This window comes from Sphaeramia orbicularis, chromosome 6 (genome assembly GCF_902148855.1).
Source record: "Sphaeramia orbicularis chromosome 6, fSphaOr1.1, whole genome shotgun sequence".
Classification (NCBI taxonomy): domain Eukaryota; kingdom Metazoa; phylum Chordata; class Actinopteri; order Kurtiformes; family Apogonidae; genus Sphaeramia; species Sphaeramia orbicularis.
In genome coordinates, this window is record NC_043962.1 from 28,006,830 (window position 1) to 28,022,843 (window position 16,014).

Genomic DNA, 16,014 nt, shown 5'->3' on the forward strand with positions numbered 1-16,014 from the left:
TATATGTATTTTAAAACCTTTGTTTCATTTGCATTAAAGTTAAAAATACAATTTTACACGTCAGTACTGCATTAAAAGCATATCTTTAAGTGCATGCTTTCCAATGCAAACATATTTAAAGGCACCAAAACAACAGGTGTTTTCTCCTCGAAATGCCCCTCTGTGCAACTGTCCTTTTTTTGTCATGTGAATACACCACAGCTCTCTTACTGCCAAGCTGTCTACCATCCAAACCAATAAGTGCCAGCAGCATTGCAACTCGTTTAGTTTGTGGCCCAGAGATGTACTGCACAGCCCTGATCCTGATTACACATGATCAAAGATGAGTTCTTCAACAATTTGATTATGTATTTGAGCTTGAATAAAATCGACATGCTGCAGAGTGCTCCTCTGAAACGACTAATTGAAAAGACTTAGTGTTTTATAATGGCTTAATACAACAATTGGCATTTTCTTGAGGTTGACCTCAATCATTGGAGTGTGACTACAGTATGTGCTGCATTTAATTACCTACAGTGAAATTTGATTATCAAAAAATATGGTGCATATCAAGTGATATCCTGCCCTAAGTAATATCATTCTGTATGGTTAGAGTTGGAAAAAGATGACATGCGAACTTCAGTCAAGACAAAAGGCACTGGCTAATGAGACTGGTTAGTGATTCAAATTTATGGAAATTTTATTAATTACAGACACCTATCTTTCATCTGTACCATTTGGTGGTGAAGTAATTAAAACCAACAATGACAGTCCCAGCAGTGGAAAAGCAAACAAGATCAAAGAAAGCAGAGCAGTGAGGAGAAAGTCTCGTACTCTGAACTGGGTCTGGCCGTGGGCAACGAGGCCTCATTAAAGTCACACTGTGTTGATCATCAATTAACCTGCTTTGTTTTCCTTCTGATTTTAACTTGCATAACACCACTTTTCCGCCGTTCGTCAGTGATTAAGGTTTGTGCATAGCGTCTGGCTGGAGGTGACCACAGTCACATCAGAAGAGCTGCCTCCTGCTGCAGGGGAAGAACTGTTGACTGGTTGATTGGAAAGGATGACAGGCCCAGTGACCCAGTGAAAGGAAATCCTTTTAATCCTGAAAAAAAAATAACATCGTTTCATTAAGGAAATCTGAAAGTTTGCATCTTCATGGCCATAATGTAAAGATCCTGCAAGATTATATATAGAAGAGAGATCAGAAGGTATTTTTAAGTTGTTTCAGTAAACTGTGTGAATGAATAAAGTATCTTCTATTCTGTTATATTCTATTCTGTTATATTCCATTCTATTCTATTCTACTCTATTCTATTTAATTCTGTTCTATTTTATTCTATTAAATTCTATTCTATTACACTCTATTCTATTATATTCTGTTCTATTCTACTCTATTCTATTAAATTCTATTCTATTACACTCTATTCTATTCTGTTCTATTAAATTCTATTCTGTTCTATTCTATTCTGTTTTATTAAATATTCTATTCTATTACGCGCTATTCTATTATATTCTGTTCTATTCTAAGATGGAAACTTTGAAAATTATTGCATTAATTGCACTGTTATGAAGTATATAGAAGTTGGAATGAGTAGATGCATAATTTGTGCAAAAAAAAAAAAAAACAAACGTTATTTTCATGTATTAAATTACTTACAAATACTGCTTCTGCAACAGAAAATTGCAAAACTTAGTCATTCCACTATTTTCCTTTGAAGTTCCAATTCAGCATGTTTTTACTTAAAGCACATTAAACTGTTTTTAAAAGCTTCCACAAGATTTATTTCAGTCAACAAAGAAAAAAAACCAACATGGTGTATGTTGAAAAATAGGATTTTCCTTAAGAGCTACAATACATATATGAGCAAATAATTCCTTAGAGCAAACCTTGATCAAGATGATTAAGTTGTTTAATTGACTCAAAGTCTGAAATGAAGATTACGTCTTAAAGCTGAATCCCTCCCCGCTGACAAAGAACCTAGTGGATGACCTGCTAGATGGACAACAAATGAACAACCAGCCTTAACTTTTATTATGAACAGTGGAGGTCATATTTAAAGTGAGAGATTAGCCGCTCATCATAATATTGGTGGATTATCAACTACCTGCAATGAAAGCGACCCCTGGCTCTGGGTCGATAAGAGTTTGACTGCATTTCGAATTAATTTTCCTCAGCTTAGAGAGCTGGTCTCCTATCTTGTTATTGATCACAGCGTTAATCCATAACCAAGCTCATCCTTTCCCCATGGAATGAGCAGGAAAATATAAAACGATCACAGTGGAGGACTCTTAACTCCATATAAAAACTAGAACAGACACCGGAGTGATTATAGTTCATTATTTAAGAATACATTCCCAGACAACTGTTACACCGCTCAGGTCGTTCAGTATCGATCGACCTGTGTGTGTAAGTGTGTGTAAGTGTGTGTGTTTGTCATCCTTTTTCACAATTTTAACATTTCATCTCCTCTGTATTCCTTTGGTCTGGGTTGTGTTTATACATGATGATTGATTGATTTTCCCGACAGCAGGAGCACTTCACACCTCAGCTGCTTTCTGTGTTTGTCTTTTCCAACAGAGGGACCTCCACTGTGGATGAAATTTAGCCCCGACCTCTGACCTTTGGGTTCAGCGTTTGTCTCCAGTCCAGTGACCACAAACAACTCCTGGATTGCTGTAAATGTCAGTGCAGCGGTGTCTCCACCCTCTCCCCTGTGAACCATAGGGCTGCACTCAACCTGCACTAATAGGACACTTTCATGAGAGCTCACTTATCACTTGTGCTGGATTTGATATCACACATTTCCTCCTCATAAACAAAACCAATGTCATCATCACAGCAATATATCCAAGAGATATTTTCTTTTATGTTTTTACTCAAACATGCACCGGCAACCAAAATCATTCACTGATTTAAAAAGGTTAATAACTGTTCATCTACTAATCCTATCAATACATGTAAATAATTGATGTAAAACGCTGTTTGTCATCTTTTCATGGTCGACAGCTAGTGAACGCAGAAACACCATCATCATCTTCTACACCAGTAAAACCCATAGAGTTTGATCAATGACAGTGGATGGAGACACTTCTTTTATGTTCAGTTACTGAAAAAGTCATTTTTTCCTCCATTTTCTCTATTTTTTCAACTTTAATTTGAGCTTTTATGGACATCAATCATGATCAGTAAATTAAATGTGGGGAAAAATACCAGATTTTTGCTTAATAATGCAAAATACTTATCATAATATTAGAATAAATGTTGGTAAATCACTTGAGAAAAGTTAAAAATAGAGAAAAAAAAATATTTGGGAGCTGCCACAAAAGTAGCAGTGGTTCTTTATGGGTTAAAACCTTGCATTTGGAGTTACCAACTTCATGCTAAAACACACATTCACCTTTTATATATAAATTTAAGACATTAGAAACAGAGCCAGGGTGAGCTGCTGGAAATGACCCATTTAGCAGACAAAGAACCTGGTACCATCTATCATATGGCTCAGTTATAATAGATTGTAATTCATGTTCTGAAGACACTGGTTGTAATGCATCCCATTTTGAAGCACTTTGGCTCACCCTTCCCCCATCCATAAACACACACGCTCCTTTTTTTTTTTTCTCCTTTCCCCTCCCGAGGTTGGTGTCTCTGCGTTAGGACTCTATTGTTGCCTACTGCTGGATAATGCCCTTATTAATTGTACCTCTTTGTAAGGTGTCAGCTGTAGCCTCAGATTGAGATGGATGGATCTCTGGAGTCTGCTCCCTGGCCCTCCACAGACGCTCTATCTCTGCACTGCACACAGATGCAACAGTGAGCGCTGCCACACTCGGACTAAAAGCTGAGATAAAACAGGCATTTTTAATTATTCTGCAAAAAAAAAAGAAAAAAAAAAAAAAAGAAACATGTTTCCAAACGGGAAGCCTATTTTTATCACTGGTTAGGTGAGCTAGTATGTGATGTGTTTTAATTATCTGAATATCTAAGCTTACAATCCATAGGAGTGATGAAATATCCTTTTTATTGATTATTTTAGTGTGTTGCAGAAATACTGGTTAATTAGGTGGATTGAAGCCTCCATGAGATCAACAGCATTAACATCAAATCCTTTCCCTCTCATTAAAGGAAACAGAGTCAATTTAATTAATGCATATTAATCCCCACTGATGCTCATTTTAGCTTTAAAAAAAAAAAAAAAAAAGGCATAGCAGTTTGGACGTCAGATTCATCCATTACAAAAACAATTAAGGTGTTCCATTCCTGAATATGCAGCAGCGACAGAGAAAAACTTCAATCTGTCAGCTGAAATTTTGCATTTTGTCTTCGGCTTTAAAATTTTAATTAGAAACGAGGAGATGTAATGACCAAAAATTTGCAAAACAGATTAGATTTTATTGTGTTTACCTGTTTGTATGTGGGCTTCCATTACTGGTGGATAATAAGTCTGGTTTATTGTTTCTTCCAAAGAAAAAAAAAAAAATAAAAATCTCACAGTGACAGTTGAGTCAGTGCTTAAATTAGAAATGCATTAACTTACACAAATACATACAAAAATATATGTATTTCACAAATGATCATAGTACGTGATCAGGAAAATGCTTTGGTGATCATTTCTATCAAAGTTAAGTCCAGATTTCCCCTCCCTTCCTCCTTCCACTCAGACTGACCGACTTAATTTCTTGTTTGAACGTTCCCTGCTGTTCACTCTCTTAACTGGGCTTTATGATGCCACTCTAACTGACTCCATCATCTTGAGCTGACAGATCACCAGGATTGTTTAAGTTTTAATAATGAGTTAATCCGCTTCCCCTCTGACAACATTTACAGTAAACAAACCAGATGAAAGCAACGTTTCCACAAAAATGTTCCAGCGGGAAATATTGTATTTGTCACATTCACTTATGATGATCATTTCAAACTTTATTGCACATGGGTCCATTCTGCTGCCCGTGTGCTCTTGAGCAAACCACCTCAGCTGCCTTTTTCATCCTCTTCCTCTGCCTTTTCTTTCTTTTAAATTAAATTGTTTGTGAAATACCTAAACTTTCTTTCACTGTCAGACTTCCCCTTATATATTTTACCAAGGGAATGTGCTGAAACAACAAAATGTACAACCCCTGTCATGTCCTTGCACTTGTTATATAATTGTAATTCTTTAAAGTACTTTGTCCACAGTTGTTTTCAGAAACAATGCGGTAACTGCAGGCAGGAGACTGAAGTAGGTGAAGAGGAAAAAAAGCTCAGAGCAGAAAATGGAGATCCATTCCCTTCAGATCCCATTTAGAGAGGCCCTGCACATTTTTAAAGTGTCAATTGTTTTTGTCTCTTGAAGTGTAGATGGAATGTTTGAATTCCAGTATTAACTGTAGAGCCTGCTGAGTTAAATTATGGTCCCTGGGCTGTGGGGTGGGAGTAATCAATAAGAATACACGAGGCAGTGTGTAATGTGTCTGCTCCTAGCAGCAGGGACACTGTCCCCCTTAGCCTGTCCCCCAGCAGGTTAGATAAATATGATACTGAAACAGGGCACACTGGATTATATGATATCAATGTAGAATCAGGGAAGTGCTATTACACTCCCCTAGCCTACTGTGAGTACTATTGACAAGGTTGGCTTTGAACACCGGAGTGTGTTGCTCTCGCTCTCTCTTCCTCCCTCCCTCTCTCTCTCTCTCTCTGTTTGTTCTCTTTTTTCCTCTTCCTCCTTTTTCTCTTTGCATAGTGTGAAGAACCACAGGAGGAAAATGATCTATATTTCGCTTAGCTTTGATTAAAATGGCTATTTTATGCTTCTGCCTTGAAGTTCTGTTTATTGCACCACCCAGTTAATCTGTGAAGGGCTCGCTGTGATCATAATTTCTAAACATCCAGATGTTTTTTTTTTTCTTCCTCTTTCTTTTGCATAAAAAGCCAATAACATAATGTACAATCAATATGCAGCTGATTTGATTTTTAGCGCCTCATGACACAGTGCTCATAACATTTTCCTATTGATAACTGGATCTTTTGTGTGTCTCGTGTTGACCCCGTCAAATGTCCGGCCAATTAAGCGGTGTGTTGATGCCGTTGGGCTGCTTTACTAGTTGCTCATACAGTAACCTCATATCACTGATCCACTCAGACTATTGATTAACTCTCCTTCTTCTGTGGTGAAAGGATCAAACCTGGCAAGTCTAAAAGGCCATTATCAGTGTCCACTTCAGATAACCTGCTACAACCTGATACAGCCCTCTGCACAGGTCGCAACCCCTGTGCCCTCTCCAGCCATCTAACCCCCCCTGCCCCTCCAACCATCATTATCATTCTTGTGTTAAATGACACACAGGTCAAAAAAGCCTGCTCTGTGTTGATGCCTCACATGTGAATAATCCATGTTGCTGGAAGACGTCTCCTCTAAAATGTCACACTTATGGTTTATCAAGTGTATTTTATCATGTGACAGTATATTTAATGTGTGCAAAGAAACACTGAATTACATTTGAGATGTGTAGGGTGATTTAGGAAATATGTCACCTCCTTAATATCACTTAAATTCTCTCTCTATTGTTTGTAGCACACAAAAACTATAATTTAATCGACTAAAAATTTAATTAAAGTTTTCAAGCAGTAACCCCCAGTCTTAATTGGTACACTTCATTTAGATATTCAATCATTCCTTTATTTCAATTAAAACCCTGGCATTTGTGTTGGGGTCTGGGTTTGTTGCACTGTTTTCACTTTTTTTTTTTTTTTTTTTTTTCCAAAGAGCATTTTGCATTCTGTGAAGAATCTAGATATTAAAGCTTTTTTTTTTTTTTTTGGGCCAGGTATTAGTGACACCGTAGTTGCTTTCACACAAAAGATTTGGTAGAAGCTAATTTGCATAAGGTCAGAGTCAAGCTCCTGATGGAAGTTGTGCAGCATCTCTGTCTCTTAGCAACACTCTTTCGCTCCTGGTGTCTGGGTTGAACTGACTGGTCCTTGGCACTCATCTTTCACCAAGAAATTCATAATGAAATGCCACCCAACAACCTGCATCTATCACCAAGAGACACTCCTTGAATCTCTCTTGGGTTGCAGTACTTTTGCACCAAAATTAATAAATCTGCACGTTGTTTAGCGGAGAATGCGTTCGCTCCTGCTCTGATTTTTTTAGGGACTTTGCTTTTAGGGAGGATAAACATGTTTATTAAGTATTGTGCCAAGATTAGAGTCAAATTAGCAGGTAATTGGAGACACCTGCAAAACAAAGGGGAGGATGGAGAGGTGGTAATGTGGTGAGTGATAAAGGAAAAGATGGGGCTTCTGGGCTGGCCTCCACCCATCTATTGGGGGGTGGGTGGCATTTAAAAAGAGGGGATTTGGTATGTTGAGAAAATGACTTTTGTCCTCTTCCATGGTGACAGGATCCAGATGCTGCCAAGAGATGTTAATAGAGGGTCAAATTTTGGACAATAGTATCCATCATTGCTTTCACAACTGCTTCCATCCTCCAAGCCGAACGTTTTCTCTGGTTAAAAGAGGAGATGTGGTCCAATTACTGTTTTTGGCAAAGGCAGCCAGCCATAAACTATACTGTAATTACCACTCTGATGATGATTTCTATCATCTTGGCCACCTTGGTCAGATGGTCTTTGCCCAGCGTATTTAAACTTTCTATGAAAGGTCACATCCATACAGATTTATGCCCACTCCTTCACATCCTTACAGTGCTTTTTTTTTTTTTTTTTTTTTTTTTTTTTTTTGGTGTGTGTGTGTCCTACCTTCCTTTCTTTGCGCACGTCGTCGTCGACGTTGCGCTCGTCAACAACATCCAAGTCATGACAGGTGCTGGGCGGACATTAAACCTGCTCTTTTCTGCTTCCAAGTCCGCCGTGTTTCACGACTCATTTCCAGGCGGAGAAAAGAAATGAGAAAAGAATCTGGCTCAGAGGAGTCCGCCTGAGGAAATGTCTCTGCTCTCTGGGAATTATTTCAGCTTTCCCTGCTGTTGCACCAGATACAAAATACACTCCTAAAAAAGGCTCATGTCACTGCGCTCCTCAAAATTATTATTATTATTATTATTATTATTATTATTATTATTATTATTATTATTATTATTATTAGGCCTATGTTAAATTGCCGCTCCGATGAAATTGTACATTATTTGCGCCATATTTAGTATTTGCTGCAGCATTCTAAATGTGATTAAAACGATTTAAAATAAAAAATAATAATACAATAATAATAATAATAATGATGAAAAATAAAATGTTTCTATACAAAGCTAATACATCTGTAAAAAAATTATTTAAGCGGGAACCACGTGAACAAAGTTACATTTCCAATCCCCTCCGGATTTTACACTTTACTACTTAGAATTAAATGGGAGAATAAATAGGGAATTTCGTGTAAATTTTGCATTACTACATCACAAAAAATAATATTTGCAATTTTAAAATGTAGGTTATTGTGTCGGAGTAAGTTTGTGTCACCTGAGACTTTTTTTTCCAGCGTATTTTATTTATTTATCTATTTATTTATTTATATTTCTCGTTGTATTTGGTCGCACACACGGGTGTTGGACAGTCTCAGAGTTCTGTCACTGACACCGGGCTCTTATCATTTTAACATCACTGTACAGTCGGACGTTTCCCACCTTCCCCTGCGCTTCTGTCGAGCCCATGTGACATAACCAGGTCCAATAATTACTCTTTAATAACGATTTAATTTATCACCTTTATGCAAAATACATTAAAATTGCACCAATTTAAACTGCTGTGAGTTACAAACCTTTACGTGAACCTTATCGATCCGTGCGCGTGTGTGTGTGAGGGAAAGCACCTGCTCAGTGTGTCTGTGGGGATCACGAACACACCGAGTGGGTCTAATTTGTGAGACATTCAGCTGGATGTGCCTGGATTGGGACTGAGATCACAGGCTGTGATTGTCTATTGGTTTAGATTGGGTTGTTCGGTGCAATTCGGGAACTTTTATTGCAATCTACAGATTGTAATGATGGAGAGCCCTCGATGTGGCAGCACTGATTACATCAGCGGGTCTGTGTCTACCTTTCATCTCAGGTATTTATTCGGTGTGTGCGCCCTAAATAGCTGCAGCTTCTATACATCTGTCATTGTTCATGCAGGGATGGACTCTCCCATTACTGAGGCTCCCACTGACAGTTAGGTTTCATCCATTTATTCATTCATATACTGACCTCCGTGGTCAATTAGAGATCAGAAACTCAGCCCATTCATACTTCCATTTTTATTATGACTTAAAGATACATGTCTTATTTCCTATTGGCTCCTTCTGCTGTTTGTATTTACAGTTTTGTTCACTTTATTTGAGAACACTTTTCTAAGCATTTGTCAAAACATCTCATAGGCTAAGATGTGCAATACAACATCTCATAGAACAAAGTTGACCTATGACTAACCCAGAACATTAAACCCATGCCTCAAAATGAAAAGTTCCTTGTTGTCAAAATGTTTAGCTGTGTTTTTTTTTTTTTTATTTTATTTATTTGTCTTTTTTTTTATTGTATATCATTTCAGTCTTATTTTTTCATTGCCAACTGGATCCCATTTTGCACCAAACTGAATGCATTCCAACAGTTCAACGGTTCAAGGTTTCATTCACATTTACATGGGTATTGTCACTGTATTTTTTATTTATGTGAAGCACCACAATAAAAAACAGAAAACTCAAACAGCACAATATCATACAAAAATACATCGATACAGAAAAGTCACTGTTGTGGTTGGACTCTATAAATATGTTTGGTAAAATCCATACTTGATGTAAGATGTGATGAATTCCTATTCGTTAAAGAAGTTCAGGTTTCACCTCACAGGCAAAATCCAGAGTACCGTATTGATATCCATATAAATCGAATGAATTCTGATGATCCAACAGACTCTGCAGTGAAAGAATTCATTCATGTTTTTGATGGAACGACTACTCACCTGTGAAGCAACATGATGATATTTAACTGATAATTAACTGGAACACTGAAGACAGTTTGAGTCCCCCCTTTTTTCCTACACTTAGAGTGGTAAAATATTTGCACTTTGTTCCAAAAAAAAAAGAAAAATTTAAACCACTCCGTGGTTTGAAGGTTACATGGTGCTGTGGAAATGTTTTAATTTGAAGAATGTGCCAAAGAGAAAGAGAAAAAAAACTGTAAATACACATCAAGTAGATGATTTTTCTTGAAGGCCAAGAGGCTCATTGTCATCCATCTACTAAATTCAACTGTTTTTATGCAAACTTTAAATAAATCAGCCTACCTACAGGTTGGTAAAATACATTATGGAAATTAAAACTGGGATCTTTCTTTACCTTTCTTTTCCACTGAAAAACTTTTTTTTTTTTTTTACCAGCAGTGGAAAGCATACTCAGATGTCTTATTTGTGTAAAATATAATAATATTCGTTACAAGTAAAAGTCATGCATTCAAAGTCAGTGCATAAGTATTATACAGTTGCGAAAAAAAAAAAATTATTAGACCATCAAAAGTCATCAAAAACAATAGTACGCAATCAAGTACTAACTCCTGTGTGTGTCATGTGACTAAAACAGACAGAAAAGAAAACATGGAATGCCTAAAAGCACTGTTTTTGTCAGTACAATGCCATAGCTATTGATGTAAGAACTGAAGTGAATTTGGTTATTATCAAGAAAACATGGAAAATGACTAGATATTAGCTCTGAAATTAAACTAATATGAGCTATTTTTGTCGTTATCATTATATTTGTCCAAACAGATGTACCTTTAATTGTACCAGGCATTAAAATGAACAAGAAATTGAAGAAAACAAGGGGTGGTCCTAATCATTTTTTCTGCAAATGTATCTAACCAAAAGTAAAGCCCCCTTAGGTGAAATAACTCCACTGAGGGTGTTGGAGTTCATATAAATGGAAGGTTTCATGTAGAGGAGGCAGGGGGAGAAAGTGGAGCAGAAGTATGAAGCAGCTACTTGCAAACAAACTCAAGTACAGTCCCTGAGCACATGTAATCTGTTACTTTCCCCCCACAGTAAATCACCGTCATGCATGTGCAGGTTCTGAGCGCTATCAGCATGTGCTTTCCTGCATGTTCTTATGGAGATCATCCCTCTGACATATGGAGATGTTTCCTCCCACAGCCACACCTGCCTGATCCCCTGTTGTCCATGCACAGATGATATCAACACTCACAAACAGCTCCCGTTTACACTGGAACATGTCATCTGACCATGTCACCGAGCTAAACCCAAATATTGTGCATTGTTGGTAAAGAGAGGTCAGGCAACTTGTGAGTGGGGTATTTCAGGCTCTGCTCTCTAATTAAGTATTCATGAAGCAGCGGTAGGAGTAAAGTATAGGTTTACACGACACTGGTGGTTCCGACGGCATCATTCCTCCCATGTGTAATGCTTGGCTTTCCCCCCGCCAGCAGACAGGCCATCATTCCTAGTGTACTTCCAGCAATGATATCAAAAAGGTTTTTGGTCAAGCCAAAGAGAGGTCACTCTAATAATACCCAAGGTCAGTGGTGGGAGCCAGCGAGTCTCCCAGTCATTATTCATTTGTTCACAGAGTTAATGACAGTTGCAGGGGGACGAGAACTTGGAGCCAGCAGCCATGTGATGTCACCAACACATGCCAAGGGATTAGGAGGGCAGGCAGGGGACAAGAAGTGTGGATTATTAAAAAAAAAAAAAAAAAAAAAAACAGAACTCCAACTCTTCATGTTTACAGGAGTTATGACAAACACATGAGAAGTGGCTGCTACTCAGTCAGACAGTACTGGCAAATACTAACACAGGACTGAGTAAATGTATTAATAGTGTATTTTATGTATTAGTGCAACTTTAATGTCATCCTGTAATATATTTAAACACCTTCTGCCCTTATTTTGATGAGAAAACATCTTGTTTAAACCAGACGCCCTCATTCATTTACAGCCTTTTGGAAAATGACAAAATATTTTGAAGGTTTCACTCAGAAATGATGAAGTAATCTCAAATTTGTCTTTTATTTTCTTCCTTTTTTTTTTTTAACATGACAGCATTTCATATTCAGCACATTATAGGCGACGCCGTAGTTGAACACAGTAACAACACCGGGGGGAAAAAATTGGAGCCTGTGGCTTTCACACAGAGAGAATGAACAATGAACACACCTTATTCAGTCATTGGGCAGGCAGCACACAGCGAACAATGAACCCCTCCCTCCTGTCTAGCACCATGTCTGATAATGACCACATCCAGTTCCACTGATAGCGCTCTTCTTTTATGACCTACATGAGCATAAATACGGCTCCAATAAAACATTTCAGGAAGGATACTGAGAATATCATTACCTGCGCACATGTAATAACAGAAGTTGTATGTTTTTCATGTTTTTGTTTCCAAAATGTTAGATGTAAAATGCCATATGTTGCATATGTACCTGCTGGTCACTTGAATGAAATTAAATAATTTGGCATCTTAAAATACTCCATGTGTTGTTTTGTCTGCACAATTCTTTGTTGTAAAGCAACTGAAGTGGGTTTGTCCTCCTGTGCTCTGACTCTCTTGTTCTTTTAGTTGCATCTGCTGAAATAATTAGTCTGGAAATTATATTCCTTTTTTGACAAATTATAGTGGAGGAATCCAGTTTGGCCTTTGCCTCAGCATCTACTATGTAGATACAGTAGATTCCCTGTTCGAGCATAAGGTCAGGGTATAAATACGAACTGCATTTTGCATTACTTTCAGATGAGTGAAGCTGTCAGACCAATAATATGAGCTTTCAGTCCTACTTTCTGCCACTTATTCCCCATTCTAGGACCAAGGGGTCATGTGAAAATTGAAAGTGACAGTCAAACCAGCATGTTGAACAGGCTGATTGGACTAAGCTGTCATGGCCCAGATCAGAGCTCTTTAACACCAGGCCTATCAGAGGTCTTTCAGTTGAAGACACTGGATCTCACTGCAGCCTAAAATAAAACCCTGACAAAGATAAGAACTTTTTTTTTTTACCATTCTACGTCAGCTCAGGTAGTAGAAAACTAACTCATAAATCCATGATTTCATGAAATAACTCAATGTTTGAATTCTGAACAAAGTAATTAATTAAAGGGACAAACTTTCAGTCAAAAAAAAAAGCTTGAGGAATATTGTTAACAGCAAAAACAAAAGTTTGAGAGTTCGCCAAAGGGCTTTTCAGCTCTCATTTCAAGTTTCAGATGAATGAAGACCAGTGGTTTCCTTTGTGGTCGTCTGAATGAAAATGTTTGTATTACCTGTTTTGCGGATGATTTAATGAGCACATGATTCTGTCACATCAAAGAATTTTTACTTCATCCAAAGCATTCCCTGTCAATTTATATTTTGTTTCATATGCAGCATTGCATGAAACTCTGTCGAAAGCAATCAGCCTGCCGTCATCTATTCAGATGGTAATAAATCACGTCATTATCACTTTTACTTGGGTCCATCTTTGAAACAGAGCAAGAATAAAATATTTTTGTCAGGTGGAAGAATAACTTATGATCCTTTTATGTCCTGCTGAGAACCCTTGAAAATAATAATACACCACAGCAGAAGCACACGAACACTGAAAGGCACAGAGTGTTATAAATCTGATGGGATTTGCATATTTTGCCTCCCTAGCAGGAAGCAGGCAAAAGAAATCACATGGCACACAAAACACACTCAGAAGTTAGGGTTCACATTAAGAAGGATATGTTTCTCCAGATCTCACTGGTGATTGAAAACCTGAAGTGTTGGAGTTAAAAGCGTTTTGAAGAACAGCTTTTATTTCCATTCTTGTTTCTGAAAGGCATGGAAGATTATTAATCACATAAACAGTCATAAAGTACTCATTTGACCTGTGTTACGTCTCTGTTTTACTATTATAGTTTCTCTTTAGTTCACCTCTTTAACACATTTTCTTTATTCCACCATTTAAGAACGTGTCAAATAAGGTTGTTATCTGCAGTGTCAGTTGTAAGATCAGGAATGGATTGGTATGTGTTTGAAGACACAAAGTTGTCATGTATGTTTGTCACTTTATTGATGTGAAACTAGTTGGGAAAAAAATAACTGATTGGAGTCGTGTACAAAATAGTTTTCAGAAGCAAAATCACCAGCTACTGTCAGATTCTCTACTTCCCTGCAGCCTTAAAAAAGTATTAAAAAAAAAAAAAATGTAAATGCAAAGGAGACACATGCTGTTGGGTGTGTGTCCTGAGCTGTGATTGGTTGAAACACTTCGTCCGGACACCTTGGCAAAATTTACTCCAAGTGCCTGCTGGGGTTTAGCTTTGCAGCAGACTCTGCTCTGACACCGTTTGTGTAAGAGGAGGCTGTGTGCACGGCGGCTTTGTGGAAATATATGCTCCTACTGCAGCTTTAGTGTTAAAATGAACCACCTTTTCATGTACTTTATTCTAATATAATACATGTAGCTTCCAAACATTAGTCTATAAGCAAAGAAAGCCATAAAATACACACAATTTAAATATGTCTAACCACTTTTCCTTTAATCTGCATGTTGTGATGTTAATGCATCCTCACAATTCTTGAGATCATCTGAAAACACAGCGAAATAAAATGTCTGATCGTTCCACAGAGACATAAAACCAGCAAGTGATCACCACTAAATATAAAAAAAAGCAGCAGTAACTCATTGTGTTTGGCTCAAGCATCAGAAAATGATCAAAAGTTGCTTTTACAACAACAGCGTGATGTTAAAATTTGTGAGTTAAACCCTGATAAAAATGTAAAACAGTTGTAATTGAATTCCATATTTCTGTTTTCTGTTGCCCAAACAGTGCCAAAGTTATTCAGAAGTGTTTTACACTGGAAAGGGGGGGTTCCACGTTTTAACTAGAAAGGTTCCTCAACTGAAATAAACTGAGGATATCCATGAGAGAGAGTCATGAAACACTTCAGATTTGTTTTTGCTTCACTTCGTCTTTCTACAAATAACACACACACAGAGCAAATTAGAGGGAAGTGGAGAGCAGGTTTGGTACATTAAATTTCCTCTACACACACAGACATTAGAGGCACTGTTGCTTTAATTGTATGATACGTGTTTAATGTAAGAACAAAAACTTGGGCTCTCCTCCTTCCTCTAAAGGATCAGGTAAAAGGCTTCCAAAAAAGCGTTCGTCCTGTGGCCATCCCAACATCAGAATTCTTCAACCCATGTTCTCTTTTTTTTCCCCCCCTGATTCCACTGATCTGAGCTTGAAATGCGAAGACAGCAAAGCACTAAGCCTTCAAACGTGTGATTTTTTCAAAAGATCTCTAGAAGCAATCTCTGCCTGACTGACCCCTGACAGCTGCAGATCTCTTTATTTCTCTCTCTGCTGGCACTTCATTTGGTAGAAAAGCTCTCAGATTCACACCTCTGTCAGGCAGCACAAGTGTTTATTATGTGCATACACACAGAATATCCCATATAGTGCACACCTCAAAGGCATGCAGCCTGCAGTCTTTTAATAAATATCCAGGAAATTCTGACAAAAAAAAATAAAAACATATGGAACACATACAGGATATGTTCCTTTTTTCCCCCTCATATTTATGGCACAAATTTTCCCACCCTCTCATTTGTGCTAAGCTAAATATTACCACAGTAGCCTGCTTTGTATTTATATTCTTTACAAAGCCATGAAGTCAAGAAACCCAGTGTGATCCATGAAATATGTTTCCTTAATACCAAACATGAACCTGAACTGTGTCCTCTGGCTTATCTTGTCCTCAGCAAAGACACATAAAAAAAAGCTTTGACTTCCCTCATATATTATTTTCTCTCTCTCTCTTTTTAATGTCTGAATTCATTTCACAGTTAAAACCACAATATTTTTTTTCTCTTAAAATTACATCTCCCTGAAAAATTGATGTTGTTTCTAACGCCTAAATTTGCATCATTACATGATAACATGGTTCAAACATCTTCCAAAAGACATACATACTGCGAGTAGTTACATTTAAATACACTCTTCCATTTTGTTAGATTATAAATATCCACACCACAACAAAATTACCTGAACAATAGCATGTATTCTTATGTGCAGTTTGTCT